The 14,260-nt window shown below is 45.2% G+C and overlaps 1 protein-coding gene across 4 annotated transcripts in view; it reads left to right on the plus strand.

Moving 5' to 3' along the window:
• The first annotated feature begins 354 nt into the window (after positions 1 to 354).
• Positions 355 to 14,260, plus strand: part of LOC110514297 (G-protein coupled receptor family C group 5 member B) — a 34,788-nt gene continuing 20,882 nt past the window's right edge. Inside the window, exon 1 of one of the 4 annotated variants that reach the window (XM_036941697.1) lies at positions 355 to 1,005. The gene's annotated coding sequence lies outside the window, so the exon portion shown is untranslated. Of the gene's footprint in view, positions 1,722 to 3,055; positions 3,138 to 14,260 lie in introns of those variants that run through there. The other 3 variants (XM_036941696.1, XM_036941701.1, XM_036941700.1) reach the window with 3 other exon arrangements.

A 14,260-nucleotide genomic window follows, 5' to 3' on the forward strand; every position in this document is an offset into this window, starting at 1 on the left:
TGCACATGTTAATGGTGTGTGTGTGTGCATGTGTGTGCACGTACTTTAAACCCGTGTGTGTGCGAGTGTGTCTGCATTTAGGTGTCTAAGTGTGTGTATGTCAGTGTGTCAGATCTGTGTCTGTGTTGTCATTATGTCCATCCCCTCCATGGTCATGCTAAAGAATTGGGCCTGGGGCCAGGTCGGGACGGCCAAAGAGTTTCCTGTACTAATACTCCAAATCTCAGATTAAATACAATCCCATTGGAACATTAGAGCAGACAACAAAGGCTCCATGCTTTAACGAATGCAGCGTTTCTTTATTATCTTCTGTCTGTGTGGCAATGGCACGGGGATATTGACAGATAGGCTGTGATTACGAGGATTACGAAGGCGCGACTCTCTGGACAGAAATCAATGTGACTGTTACTCAAATTGTCCTCCGAAGCAGAGCAGCGGTATCCGACTAACCCGCTGGTTACGCGGGATATCGGTGAAGAGGCAATATCCCGAGCAGAAGCAGTTGGATACAATTTCAGGCGGTGTAGAGGGGTAACAACAACAGATCACCCCCCAATCCTAGTGGGTTGATTGCGCTCATAGTAGGCTGCGAAGATCTGGCACAGGGCGGGTTATGTGTCACTCACTTCACGTCTCCCTGAATAGATCGAATCGAAGGGCTGAGGACGCGCGTGTTCAAGCAGAAGGAGAAACCAGCATCACAACACCGTTATACTCATAGCTCCGAACCAACCACAGACCGAATGTGGAAGGGAAGAACTTGATGCCAAGAACCGTAAATGAACCACGGATTATCATTTCAATTTTAATCCGAAATAGAGTGTACTGAATCGCCGGCCAATAGACAGATTTGGGTGAAAGGTGTATGGACGTGGTGCTAAAGAGGAATTGACGGGAAAACCCGCGGTCAGCACACCAATTTGTTGGAGGGGAGAATATAGGACTGCCTACAGAGCAGAAGCGGACTGGAGAGAGTGAGAGAGAGGGAGGACGGAGTGCAGTGAAGTGAGTAGATTGTGGTTTCTCCCGTTGCTCCACGTAGAGCTGTCATGTTCGCTGGCTGTTCAAAGAGGGATTAAAATGACGCATGTTATGCAGAGCTCCAAACTGTCATACACGTTGATGCAGTCAGTCACGAGATGTGCAGCAGGGGGAGCTGAGCCTCGACCCGGGCAGTGAACAGTGTAAAGGTGCGCAGCAGTGACAGGGAATCCGTCTGGATTTAACGCACGATATTTTGTGAACAGCGGGATATTAAAGTTGCATTCGTGTCTTTTATTTATTTAGATTATTCCTAATTTATTAATCACAAAAGGGGGTTCGTTGGGGAAACGCACCATTGAACAAAGGATTTAGGAGAAACGACAACTGTAACCCAATTCTGCCATTCTGAGTGCGTCTTCCTTCTGGCGTGTCAAATCGGGACAGTTACCAGCAGAGAAAAAGTACGGTTGAATACAGAGTGTTCTCTGTCTGGTTCCTAACCCGGGAGAGGGTTGAACACAGAGTTGTATCTCTCCTAACCCAGGAGAGGGTTGAATAATTCGGTCGGGGGCGCAGAGCTGATCCACAGCCGTGGGAATGTGGGTGGAAAGTGTAAACGCAAACGAAGCAGGAGGGCTTCAACTCTAAAATGTGACTTTTTCCCAATACATCCCCGCTATACAAGTGACACGTGCATTCTGCAATCGTTTCCATCGGATTTGTTTACGTCGCACAAGGTACGTTCCCTCGATTTACCCTCGAGTATCGATCGATATAAACGAGAGAGGGAGGGGAGTGATTCAAGAGAGAGATTCGATTGGTATACGTGCATGGTTTTCTGTGAACGTGATATAATCATAGTCAATGGCCAATTGGTAGTTTTAGCACGACACTATTGTTAGAGGTTAAACTGGACACTGGCTATTGTAGGGTTCGTCATTCACAGGGGTGGAAGTTGCCCCTTTGACAGTCTTGTGTGAGTGCTGGTCATGTGGCTGCACCAGATGCGGGGTTCTAATGTGTCAACTTGCCAGGTGGTCTGGTATTTGTCTTTGGGCACGTTGTTGGGAAAGCTCTATCATTGAGAAGAGTGCAATTGCTGCCGCAATTCGGGGCGTTCCTGCATGTGGGCATTCCTGCTTCTGCAGGAACTCCTCATTATACTTATATTGGTCCATTTTTTAAACTAGGAGATTCCAGTACAGTAGGTGGCAGTAATGCACAATAACGTTGGATGCCAACCGCCAATAAACCCAACAGAAGAAGGGGTGGGGGCGACAATGGTAGCTAGCTGTACACCGGTAGACAGTTTCCTTCACCCACATTTCATGCAGGAACCAATGGGATGCTCAGGGCCATGCCTTAGTGAGTGGCCATGACCTCAAGGGTAATTGATGAAAAGGACCACCTGCCACCTGACCAAGCATAACATCAATAACAACATCTAAGCTTGAGTGAGGGTAAACGGCAATACTGTTTACATCAGAATCATATGTCAACCCAGTGATTGTACATGAATGATGCCTCTGCTGTGCTCTGCCATTGATGTCATAGCTCACAGTGCATAATATGAGCAGCATGGTCTCCATGGTGGTTGACACCATTTGGGGATTTCATGTAAATGCACATTTCCAATCATATCCATGGATGTTCTATGTTTCCCCTATATGCTGCAAATCTTGCAGCCACTGAAAAAAACCCCACCAGAGTAAAAACATCAGATCATCTGAGAAACCTCAGCTGCTGAACAAAATCTTAGTGGAAACACTGATGTTCTCTCATCCTCAAACACCCTCCCTTCTCTATTTTTGGAAACATTCAAGGTGAGATTATATTCTTTATTTAGGAATTGAGATCACCCCCGCCAACCTAACAATGGGTGGGCCCGGGTCCCCCCACTAACAATCCTTTCTGGAAACCCCTCCGGACCCTCCCATGTGGTCAGTATTGTTTAAGGGGGGGGGGGGGGGGGGGGGGGGGGGGGGGGTTTACTGATTCTGTAAAAATAACATTCCCTAAATAGGTATCTGCCTAAAACAGGGACTTGGTCAGTGAAAGAGTTAAAGGCAAGGCCAGCAACACTTAGGACCAGATTATTTTTGGCCTCTAGCGAGCACCCTGACCTAACCAGAGCTACGATTCTACTATACTGGGTAAGTGACCACTGCTGACCGCTCATACATCAATGATGATGCACTTATTACTAGGTTATAACAACTGAATCAATGTAACTTTGCTCTGGAACATGGGAGAGGATCTCTTCCAGCATACATGTACAGGACATGACCTTCTTTGACTTGACCATTGTTGTGTCATTGGCAGTGAGGGAAGGGTGTCAGACAAGAGAGTTATTTGGTCTACCTACCCGTACTTGGTCTCTGGTGCTGTGGTGTAGTCATGTTGATGATTGTATGTAGGGCTGGGCGATATGGCCTAAAATTACATCTCTATTTATTTATTTATTTTAACTTATGGGCAGTTCACAATATATTAGATTTTTTAAAATCATATATATAACAAACAAAAAAAACGATATATACATTTGCTTTGTTGTACAATTAAAGGTCAAACACACTGCATTTCAAAACAGTCTGCAATAATGTAATGAATTCAGGTAATGAAGTTATACGTATACTAAATATAAGCCTCCACAACCATAAGACACACTAATCATTTAATTATTGAACCTGCTTTTATTTTAACCTGCTTTTTTGCAATAATCACTGATTTGACTTTCAAGTCTGTCTATGAAAGTGCCCTTTTTGTTACAAATGTAACCAGAACCAGAACCACGCAGAAGGCCCCTTCACTAATAATGAACAACTTCTAATCAGATTGTATTGGTCACATACACATGGTTAGCAGATGTTAATGCGAGTGTAGCGAAATGCTTGTAGGGAACTTCTTGTAGCAGCATTCTGGAACATTAACACAGGTCTCAGAAACAATCTCTCACACACAAGCCCACGTGTTGGTGAGTATCCAGTTAATATTTATATTTCAACTTGAGCCAACGTGGATCTATTTTCTAGCTAACAAGGTAGAACAGTGTAATTGTTATGAACACACCCTTCTGTCCATCTCCAACTGTTTGAGCAGCATGTTAGCCTGTCCACTTCGTTCAAATGTTGGAATCAAGTGGCCTACCTTATGTCTCAGAATGAGAGCGATTTGCCAATTCCTTATATAATTATGTTTGATGCTTATTGCACATTTATAAAACACAGAATAGACAGCTAGTACAACAGTCTTTGGCTAAAATGCAGCTAGCGGTATGTGGCACCACGCGTGACAAACTGAGCATGAATTTTCCAGAATCAATGTTCATTGCATTGTATATTAGTAGTCTTTGTTATCTGTTTTAACAAAGCTGTTGTATCTGTGGACTTATATATTGTATATAGTATTTTCTGCTGTGGTTTTTATATAAGCCCTTGGGCTTCCAAACACACCTAAAAAACCGAAATCTGTATTGTTGTTTATCACTTGTTTTCTTTGTGCAAATAAATTAAACTAAACTTAAAAATGTAACTTCAAATTGATGCTCCTGTTTTGGTAGTGTCTGCTCTGCGCACAATCTGAGGAGTTGAGACATGAAAAGGGTATGGTTAGAAAGGTTAACTCCTCTATTCCAGTAAAATAATGTCTCAATGTCTCATTCTGTTGGACCAGACCTGAAATGTAAATAGCTGGTTGAAACCGCTTGTCAGAGGAAGAAGTGATCTCTCATCTTTGTAGTTGTGAGTGGCAGGGGCTCTGTGTGTGGGGGAGGGAGGGGCTCTGTGTGTGGGGGAGGGAGGGGCTCTGTGTGTGGGGGAGGGGCTTGGTGTGTGATGGGAGGGGCTCTGTGTGTGGGGGAGGGAGAGGCTCTGTGTGTGGGGGAGAGGCTCTGTGTGTGGGGGAGGGAGGGGCTCTGAGTGTGGGGGAGGGAGGGGCTCTGTGTGTGGGGGAGGGAGGGGCTCTGTGTGTGGGGGAGGGAGGGGCTCTGTGTGTGGGGGAGGGAGGGGCTCTGAGTGTGGGTGAGGGAGGGGCTCTGAGTGTGGGGGAGAGGCTCTGTGTGTGGGGGAGAGGCTCTGTGTGTGGGGGAGGGAGGGGCTCTGAGTGTGGGGGAGGGAGGGGCTCTGTGTGTAGGGGAGGGAGGGGCTCTGTGTGTGGGTGAGGGAGGGGCTCTGAGTGTGGGTGAGGGAGGGGCTCTGAGTGTGGGGGAGAGGCTCTGTGTGTGGGGGAGGGAGGGGCTCTGAGTGTGGGGGAGGGGCTCTGTGTGTGTGGGGGAGGGGCTCTGAGTGTGGGGGATGGAGGGGCTCTGAGTGTGGGGGAGGCAGGGGCTCTGTGTGTGGGGAGGGAGGGGCTCTGAGTGTGGGGGAGGGAGGGGCTCTGAGTGTGGGGGAGGGAGGGGCTCTGTGTGTGGGGGAGGGAGGGGCTCTGTGTGTGGGGGAGGGAGGGGCTCTGAGTGTGGGGGAGGGGCTTTGTGTGTTGGGGAGGGGCTTGGTGTGTGATGAGAGGGGCTCTGTGTGTGGGGGAGGGGCTTGGCGTGTGGGGGAGGGGCTTGGCGTGTGTGTAAACGGTAAGGTGCACAGTCACAGCAAAAGGAGAGAAGGAGACGAGACCAAAAAGACAACATGAGAATAAGCGGACATAAATGCTCTGAAAAAAATGTAAACAGTAAAAACTAGATTCTTGCGATACAGGCATTTTAATTAACGTGCAAAAACAGAAATTAAAATGAATTTGATATATCGCCCATCCCTAATTGTATGTGATTAGAAATGCCATGGGTGTCTCTGAGTGTGTTCTGTGTTCTAGAATGTACTTAATGAAACAGATCAGGGACGGTTTAAATTCCATTCAAAATGTCTTCTTTGTTTATCCTACAAGGGGCGATTACACTCTTAGAAAAAAAGGTGCTATCTAGAACCTAAAACACTTCTGCGGCAGTCCCCAATAATGATTCCAGATCATTTTGGGTTCCATGTTAAATCTTTTCCACAGAGGGTTCTACATGGAACCCAAAATAGTTCTACCTGGAACCAAAAAGGGTTCTCCTATGGGGACAGCTGAAGAACCTTTTTGGAACCCTTTTTTCTAAGAGTGTATGCTGGACATGACCTGCAAAGGAGAAGTAGACTACATACAAATATGCAATATTATTCTGAGGTCCTGTCTTTGGTGTCACACAGAGTGAGTTAGTCATCATTCAAACCTCGAACACCTGATGTTTTACCCTCTGGCCTTCTTCTCTCTCAACCATATGTACCTTATGCCAACCATGTGTATATCTGGTAGAGCTGTGTGTGAGACAGAGAAAGAGAGAGAGAACGTATGAGCATGTCATATCTTCATCAACGCCTGAGTTTCCTCTTGTGTGCACGTGTGTCTGTGCTCAGAGGCAACAGCTTGACTCATCACACAACAATCACACAACAATCCCTTCCACGCTACAGCTTCCTCCGCACATCCTGCTCTCCTCTGTTTCTCTCCTCTCATCTTCTCTCCATTCCACTCCCCAGCACAACCCACTCCACTAATTCTTCTTCTGATCATTATAATGTAACCCAGACATGCTCTCTGACTCTCTCTCTGATCATTATAATGTAACCCAGACATGCTCTCTGACTCTCTCTCTGATCATTATCACGTAACCCAGACATGCTCTCTGACTCTCTCTCTGATCATTATCATGTAACCCAGACATGCTCTCTGACTCTCTCTCTGATCATTATAATGTAACCCAGACATGCTCTCTGACTCTCTCTCTCTCTGATCATTATAATGTAACCCAGACATGCTCTCTGACTCTCTCTCTGATCATTATTATGTAACCCAGACATGCTCTCTGACTCTCTCTCTGATCATTATCACGTAACCCAGACATGCTCTCTGACTCTCTCTCTGATCATTATCATGTAACCCAGACATGCTCTCTGACTCTCTCTCTCTGATCATTATAATGTAACCCAGATATGCTCTCTGACTCTCTCTGATCATTATCATGTAACCCAGACATGCTCTCTGACTCTCTCTCTGATCATTATCATGTAACCCAGACATGCTCTCTGACTCTCTCTCTGATCATGATCATGTAACCCAGACATGCTCTCTGACTCTCTCTCTGATCATTATTATGTAACCCAGACATGCTCTCTGACTCTCTCTCTGATCATTATCATGTAACCCAGACATGCTCTCTGACTCTCTCTCTGATCATTATCATGTAACCCAGTCATGCTCTCTGACTCTCTCTAATCATAAAAAAGTTGACTTAATTGCCAAGTCAATTAGCATATGGTCACACTGTGAGACCCAGTCACATGTTAATGAGGACTAATTATCCAGGCCTGGGATGCCTGGAGAGGTCTGGGGACCATGGAGGGAGGCACAGAACTATCCCTGTCTGTCTGTCTGTCTGTCTGTCTGATCATCAGTGTGTTTGTCTGTCTGATCAGTCTCTCTGGCATAGTCTTTATTTATTTATCTCCATCTCTCTCTGTCTCTCTGGCATAGTCTTCATTTATTTATCTCCATCTCTCTCTGTCTCTCTGGCATAGTCTTTATTTATTTATCTCGTTCTTTCTCTCTCTCATTGCCACAACCCTCTCTCATTCTCTCTATTCCACCTGTCTCCTCTCTCTTCCTCAGTCTTTCTCTATCTTATTCTCTGTCACTCCGTCACACTTTATCTGACACACAGCTGTGGAAGACCGATGACGTCAGTGAAGGAACATAGTGTTATTGTGAGATGGAGGAAAGAAAATAGGTCTTTAAAAATAACTAGAATGGAGTCCTGCCAACCACCCAGTCTAGAAAACAGGTCTTCAAAAATAACTAGTATGGAGTCCTGCCAACCACCCAGTCTAGAAAACAGGTCTTCAAAAATAACTAGAACGGAGTCCTGCCAACCAGCCAGTCTAGAAAACAGGTCTTCAAAAATAACTAGAATGGAGTCCTGCCAACCAGCCAGTCTAGAAAACAGGTCTTCAAAAATAACTAGTATGGAGTCCTGCCAACCAGCCAGTCTAGAAAACAGGTCTTCAAAAATAACTAGTATGGAGTCCTGCCAACCAGCCAGTCTAGAAAACAGGTCTTCAAAAATAACTAGTATGGAGTCCTGCCAACCACCCAGTCTAGAAAACAGGTCTTCAAAAATAACTAGTATGGAGTCCTGCCAACCAGCCAGTCTAGAAAGCAGGTCTTCAAAAATAACTAGTATGGAGTCCTGCCAACCTGCCAGTCTAGAAAACAGGTCTTCAAAAATAACTAGTATGGAGTCCTGCCAACCTACCAGTCTTTAAAAAGAGCTAGTATGGAGTCCTGCCAACGTGCCAGTCTTTAAAAAGAGCTAGTATGGAGTCCTGCCAACCAGCCAGACTAGAAAACAGGTATAAAAATAACTAGTATGGAGTCCTGCCAACTTGCCAGTCTAGAAAACAGGTATAAAAAGAGCTAGTATGGAGTCCTGCCAACCTGCCAGTCTTTAAAAAGAGCTAGTATGGAGTCCTGCCAACGTGCCAGTCTTTAAAAAAAGCTACTATGGAGTCCTGACAACCTGCCAGTCTTTAAAAAGAGCTAGTATGAAGTCCTGCCAACTAGCCAGTCTAGAAAACAGGTATAAAAAGAGTTAGTATGGAGTCCTGCCAACCAGCCAGTCTAGAAAACAGGTATAAAAAGAACTAGTATGGAGTCCTGCCAACCAGCCAGTCTAGAAAACAGGTATAAAAAGAACTAGTATGGAGTCCTGCCAACCAGCCAGTCTAGAAAACAGGTCTTCAAAAATAACTAGTATGGAGTCCTGCCAACCAGCCAGTCTAGAAAACAGGTCTTCAAAAATAACTAGTATGGAGTCCTGCCAACCAGCCAGTCTAGAAAACAGGTCTTCAAAAATAACTAGTATGGAGTCCTGCCAACCAGCCAGTCTAGAAAGCAGGTATAAAAATAACTAGAATGGAGTCCTGCCAACCAGCCAGTATAGAAAACAGGTCTTCAAAAATAACTAGTATGGAGTCCTGCCAACCAGCCAGTCTAGAAAGCAGGTATAAAAATAACTAGAATGGAGTCCTGCCAACCAGCCAGTCTAGAAAACAGGTCTTCAAAAATAACTAGTATGGAGTCCTGCCAACCAGCCAGTCTAGAAAACAGGTCTTCAAAAATAACTAGTATGGAGTCCTGCCAACCAGCCAGTCTAGAAAACAGGTCTTCAAAAATAACTAGTATGGAGTCCTGCCAACCAGCCAGTCTAGAAAACAGGTCTTCAAAAATAACTAGTATGGAGTCCTGCCAACCAGCCAGTCTAGAAAGCAGGTATAAAAATAACTAGAATGGAGTCCTGCAACCAGCCAGTATAGAAAACAGGTCTTCAAAAATAACTAGTATGGAGTCCTGCCAACCAGCCAGTCTAGAAAACAGGTATAAAAATAACTAGTATGGAGTCCTGCCAACCTGCCAGTCTAGAAAACAGGTATAAAAATAACTAGTATGGAGTCCTGCCAACCTGCCAGTCTAGAAAACAGGTCTTTAAAAAGAGTTAGATGATGTAGTTTGGAGTCCTGCCAGTCTAGCATCTCTTCTGAAGACAGATTAAAGCCCCCCAAGGCCCCCATCCTTGCCTGACCTCTCCATCTCTTCTCTGACCCCTTCATTTGCCCTTGGGCTCTGGCTGCGTTGTGATTCTTCCACTTTTCCCCAAGTGTACACTCGTAAACTCCCCCTCATGGATTTAAAAGAAATAGACAGGTCAAGGAATATTGTTGAAACTTGGTCCAGCCATGCTTGCACAAGTCCAATGCCTTTAAATGCATTGAGAGAATCGTACCAAAAGAGTATTTTTAAGTGTCATCCAATATGGCGATTAGTCACCAACTTTCATGGTGGATGCAATGCTAACAACAGTACCTTGTTCCTAATGAAGCACCTTCGTTACAGTACCTCTGCTGATCCCCAAAAATATTACAGAAATGAATCAATTTACGTTAAGATGTCGTCCCCTACAAATGATGCAGCGTCCCTCCCCTTGGGACAATACATTTCAGTTAATTACTGTAGCTCCCGACCTTGGGCCAATCAGTGTCATTTAGTAAATGCTGTATCTCTATGGCAAGACACATCGTTCACCCAAGTTTAGTCCGAATCTGGTCTGTGCTGTCTGAGATATCGCATGTGACTAATGTACGAATGAACGGACAGAGAGAGATCCACAGTCCCCTCCCCGATTCTGTAGACGACATTACAGCATTGGTCGGGAGCGATAGTACTTCAAAAGGCTAATTAGTAATGAATTATTATGGCTACCTTACGACATGATGACTAATGTGGCATGGAACAGAACAGGCAGATGTGAGGCAAGCTTTGGTCCATCTCCCGGAAATGACCTGCTGACCCCAACAACATCTGTCTATCTCCACATCTGGAGCCCTGCACGGGCTAAGGTTAGGACACACACACATGCATGTGCACACACATATACACACACATATACAGAGCATTCAGAAAGTATTCAGACCCCTTGACTTTTTCCACATTTTGTTACGTTACGGCCTTATTCTAAAATGGATGAAATAAAAACATTTCCTCATCAATCTACACATAATAACCTATAATGACAAAGTGAAAACAGGTTTTTAGAAACACATATATACATATATATATATACACACACATCTAAACGCATGCACATACTCACACCCCCCCTCCACAAACAAACACACAAAACCGATTATTTATCATCTCTATTCATATCAAATGAATGACAAAATTGCTAAAAGACTGAGGAGAGGAGAGTGAGTTGAGAGAGATCCTAGTCAGAAAATGTAATCATCTACCCAATTATGGTTATGGTAATTACACAGCATCTGGTAGTGCACTGTCTAGGGTAATTGTAGAGGACGATAATTGTAGAGGATTGCTCTGTAGGTTTCTGCTTTTGACTTTAGGTACTGAAGACGGTTCTTGCTGTCGTAGCCATGAGCAATTGCATTATTTATAGGCCTTATAAATGCAGTTGCAATGTGTTGGTATTAATTGTAGTGTAGTATATTGTAACATTGATGTGAAGTTGTATACTATGTATGTAAATGATGCATTGGTGTGTAAATGGTGCGTAGAACCAGTGTGCAGTGAGAGCTATTGGGGAGTAAGATAGTAAGGCTGCGTTTATACAGGCAGACCAGTTTTTTTTGAGAGCTGACCAATCAAACCAGCTCTGAAAAAGACATGATGTGAAAAGATCTGATGTGATTGGTCAAAAAAAAACAATTAGTGGGAAAAAAATATCCACATTGAGCTGTCTGAACTAAGCCTAAGTGTATACAGTGCATTTGGAAAGTATTCAGACCCCTTGACTTTTTCCACATTTTGCCTTATTGATTAATTGATTAAATAGTCCACCCCCCCTCATCAATCTACACACAATACCCCATAATTTTGTATTTAAAAAAAATAAAAAATAACTTTTCTCCCCAATTTCATTGTATCCAATACTATCTTGTCTCATCGCTACAACTCCCGTACGGGCTCGGGAGAGACGAAGGTTGAAAGTCATGCGTCCTCCGAAACACAACCCAACCAAGCCGCACTGCTTCTTAACACAGCGCGCCTCCAACCCGGAAGCCAGCCGCACCAATGTGTCGGAGGGAACACCGTGCACCTGGCTACCTTGGTTAGCCGGCCCGCCACAGGAGTCGCTGGTGCGGCGATGAGACAAGGATATCCCTACCGGCCAAACCCACCCTAACCCAGACGACGCTAGGCCAATTGTGCGTCGCCCCACGGACCTCCCGATCGCGGCCGGCTGCAACAGAGCCTGGGCGCGAACCCAGAGTCTCTGGTGGCACAGCTAGCGCTGTGATGCAGTGCTCTAGACCACTGCGCCACCCGGGAGACCACAATACCCCATAATGACAAAGCATTTTTTTTAGCAAATTTATAAAATTACAAAAAATTGAAATATCACATTTACATAAGTATTCAGACCCTATATTGAATCATCTTTGGCAGCGATTACAGCCTCAAGTCTTCTTGGTTATGACGCTACAAGCTTGGCACACCTGTATTTGGGGAGTTTCTCCCATTCTTCTCTGCAGATCCTCTCAAGCTCGGTCAGGTTGGATGGGGAGCGTCGCTGCGCAGATATTTACAGAGATGTCGATCGGGTTCAATTCCGGGCTCTGGCTGGGCCACTCAAGGACATTACGAGACTTGTCCAGAAGCCACTTCTGCGTTGACTTGGCAGTATGCTTAGGGTTGTTGTCCTGTTGGAAGGTGAACCTTCGCCCCAGTCTGAGGTCCCGAGCGCTCGGGATCTCTCTGTACTTTGCTACGTTCATCTTTCCTTCGATCATGACTAGTCTCCCAGTCCCTTCCTCTGAAAAACATCCCCACAGCTTGATGCTGCCACCACCATGCTTCACCGTAGGGGTGGTGCCATGTTTAAATCTTGGTTTCATCAGATCAGAGAATCTAGTTTCTCATGGTTTGAGAGTCTTTAGGTGCCAAACTGGCTGTCATGTGCCTTTTACTGAGTAGTGGCTTCCGTCTGGCCACTCTACCATAAAGGCCTGATGGTGGAGTGCTGCAGAGATGGTTCTTCTTCTGGAAGGTTCTCCCATCTCCACAGAGGAACTCTGGAGCTCTGTCAGAGTGACCATCAGGTTCCTTGTCACCTCCCTGACCAAGGCCCTTCTCCCCCGATTGCTCAGTTTGGCTGGGCGACCAGCTCTAGGAAGAGTCTTGGTGGTTCCAAACTTCTTCCATTTAAGAATGATGGAGGCCACTGTGTTCTTGGGGACCTTCAATGCTGTAGAATATTTTTGCTACCCTTCCCCAGATCTGTGCCTTGACACAATCCTGTCTCGGAGCTCTATGGACAATTCCTTCAACCTCATGTCTTGGTTTTTGCTCTGACATGCACAGTCAACTATGGGACCTTATGTAGACAGGTGTGTGCCTTTCCAAATCATGTCCAATCAATTGAATTTACCACAGGTGTACTCCAATCAAGTTGTAGAAACATCTCAAGGATGATCAATGGAAACAGGATGCACCTGAGCTCAATTTTGAGTTTCATAGCAAAGGGTCTGAATACTTATGTAAATGTTTTCGTTTGTCATTATGGGGTATTGTGTGTAGATTGATGAGGAAAAACATTGATTTTATCCATTTTAGAAAAAGGCTATAACATAACAAAATGTGGAAAAAGTCAAGGGCTCTGAATATTTTCTGAATGCACTGTGTGTGTTTTGACACTGTGCGTTATAAACTGACACACACTTATCTCTACATACATGCACTAAACATTTAGGGTAACAAATATTCAGTGTGCAGAGGTAAAGAGAATGAGATGCATTGTGGGAACAGTAGTCATTGTTATTCACACATAACAACACTGTGTACCACAGATCCCTCAGCTGCAGCTCTTGCCTCCATATCTGTAACTGTGAGGAGGATTAGGATGCCTAAGCAGGCAGACAGTGCAGGCAGTGCAGCAGAACTGGTAATAGCTGGATTCTGGATCCCTCCTTCCCCATTACATAAGAGAGAGGGAGAGATAGAGGGGTAGAAGAAAATCAAACAGAGCGTGAGGAGATGGTGAGAAAGAGGGAGAGAAGGAGGTAGAGAGCGCATGGGGAGCATAAGAGGGGAAGGAAAGAGGGAGGATGGTAGAGAGAGATGTGGGTTAAGGCAGGGGTTTTGCTGTACCATATGATCGGGTGTTGGGTGAAAGACGGAGACAGGGAAGGAGAGAGCTGAGAAAGGGAAGAGGGAAGTAGTGCGAGTGAATAAAGAAAGAGAGGGATGTAGGGTAAGGAAGGGGATTTGCAGTACCGTGTGGTTGGGTGTTGAGAGGGAGGAAGAGAGAGAGAGTGCCAGGGAGGGGGTAAGGCACATGGTTCACATCCTATCTTCAAATGTGGCAGAGAGATGAGAATGCTGTTCTCTTTACAGCAGGGGAGGGGGAGCAGATTCAACATAAATAGAAGATTTCAACTGAGGGGAGGACAGAAATGGCTACAGAGGGATAAGAGGGGGCAAAGGGAGCGAAAGACAAGACGGATGGAGAGAGCGAAATAGAGAGAGGAGTGGCAGCTAAGGGAGAGCAAGAGAGGGGGCAGAGAGAGGGAAATGGATGATATAGAGAGGGAAATAGACAAATATAGAGAGGGGACAGAGATAGGGAAATAGACAAATATAGAGAGGGGACAGAGAGGGAAATAGACGGATATAGAGAGGGGGCAGAGAGAGGGAAATGGACGATATAGAGAAGGGACAGAGAGAGGGAAATGGACGA

This window comes from Oncorhynchus mykiss, chromosome 13 (genome assembly GCF_013265735.2).
Source record: "Oncorhynchus mykiss isolate Arlee chromosome 13, USDA_OmykA_1.1, whole genome shotgun sequence".
Taxonomy (NCBI): Eukaryota; Metazoa; Chordata; class Actinopteri; order Salmoniformes; family Salmonidae; genus Oncorhynchus; species Oncorhynchus mykiss.